The sequence below is a fragment of the Microtus ochrogaster genome, unplaced genomic scaffold (genome assembly GCF_000317375.1).
Source record: "Microtus ochrogaster isolate Prairie Vole_2 unplaced genomic scaffold, MicOch1.0 UNK1, whole genome shotgun sequence".
Lineage (NCBI taxonomy): Eukaryota > Metazoa > Chordata > Mammalia > Rodentia > Cricetidae > Microtus > Microtus ochrogaster.
This window is the reverse complement of record NW_004949099.1, coordinates 36,334,743-36,336,674: the sequence shown is the minus strand read 5'-3', so window position 1 is coordinate 36,336,674 and position 1,932 is coordinate 36,334,743. Positions and strand designations below refer to the sequence as shown.

General features: G+C 43.3%; 1 pseudogene; it reads left to right on the top strand.

Annotated features, from left to right (window-relative positions):
- The first annotated feature begins 361 nt into the window (after window positions 1–361).
- Window positions 362–1,932, top strand: part of LOC101981235 — an 11,722-nt pseudogene continuing 10,151 nt past the window's right edge.

Genomic DNA, 1,932 nt, shown 5'->3' with positions numbered 1-1,932 from the left:
AACACACACTTGGGGACTCTAATCCAACCTCATATTTAGTGTAACTATAGGATATGAGATCATAATGAGAGCCTGAAGGAAAGAAAGTCTGCCAAGAATTCAATACAACGTGGTTCCAAAGCCATTTTTATAGTCTTAAGTATTTTCACTCTATTCCCCTATTCCATCCCGAGCTCTACAAGATAATCAGCCCAATGCTAAGATTAGCCAGTCAAAAGCAACGTGTGTTTGTGTTTTGTTGGCCACAACGAGCAAATTCAGTTTATGTGTCAGCTTAGGAGGTCACCACAATTCTGGACCGCTTCATGGATGGAATCCCTGACCAGGAACCTGAAGGCTAATTCTAGGGGCTCTTGTTCGCATGAGTATGGATTCTCAGGGGTTCCAGCTCGAGGAGCTCCTAATGAAACCAGTAAGTGCAATCAGTGGCCTCCCCAGACTGTCCTTCCTATCTGACCCAATTAGTTGACAAATCTAGTGGGCAAATTCCAGGTAGAATTGAGTAAATTTGAGCTTTTGTAGCTGGGCATGGTGGCACATGCCTTTAATTTCAGCACTCCAAAGGCAGGCAGATCTCCGAGTTCAAAGCCTGCAATAGTCAGTTTCCGGACAGCTAGAGCTACATAGTGAGAGCCTATCTAAAATAAATAAATAAGTAAATAACACCCACATACATATAAAAATAATATAAACAAAGACATGTTGCGGGGAAAATGGACCTGGCTACATGATAACTGACATACAGAGGGTTCACAGAAGTTAGAAAGCTGGGCACACCCCTAGAAGAACGGCAGGAAGCCTGCTGTATTCTGTAGCTAAGGGGACAGAGATGGAGAAGGGCAATTTTGCAGAGGCAACGGCAAGAGAACTCAGTTTGGATAGTACTAGTAATTAGTTATTAGTTATAATACTAGTAATTAGTTATGGTACTAGTAACTGGTTACCAAGATGTCCTTCCACTCTTTCTCTATATTAAAATTTTATTACAAAAATTTAAATTATTTATATTTTATATGTGTGGATGTTCTGACTGCATGCATGTCTGTACGCCTCATGTAGGCAGTGTCTGAGGAGGCCAGAAGAGAACGCTAGAACCCCTGGAACTGGAGTTACAGATGGTTCTGCCTAGCCACGTGGGTGCTTGCAAGGGTCATGATTAAGGGACCTAAAGGATGCTTTGCCCTAACCTGTCCCGAAGTCAGGAGACTGAGGAAGTGAATGGAAGCAGGGGCGCCCCAGGGTCTGCTCATGGGGAGAACGGGCCTCGTTCTGCCCCTTTCCGTCCTTCTTCAACACTGTGTCCCGTGTGTTTGTTCCCGGGAACTTCATGAGAAGTCTGGTTAGATAAGGGAAAGAAGCTTTCCTGTGGTGGCCTAAGATTCCCGCCCACTGAAAAGGGAGGAAGCAGTCAGACACTGCCTGATGCTTTCTCTCTGTTTGGAATTCAAAGCTAAGGGCAGCATAAAGTCGCATCCTCAAAAATGACAGCAAGTAGACATTATCCATCGCTACCCATCGCCTACAGGGGATAAACTTCCCAGAAGACTCGGGGCCAAGGACGATCAGCCAGGTCAGAAGCACAATACTTGAAGAGATGACTCTTAACCACTTTGAAACGATACTACAGACCCCGTGTTTCATTTTTTTTTAATGGTCGACTGATCTAAATTCTGCCTAAGGACTACTATTGATCTGATAAACTAATGTAGTTTGTCCCAAGAAAACAAATGGATTTTAGAGACAGCAACAGAAACATAAGTTTAAAGGTCTATTAAACTCAGAAAGCTACTATAGACTCCAGGGTACATACATGCTGGCTGGACAAAGCAATGAAGCCAAGGCTAAGTTTTTTTTTTGTTTTTTTTTTTTTATGGTTTTTCGAGACAGGGTTTCTCTGTGGCTTTGGAGCCTGTCCTGGAACTAACTCTGTAG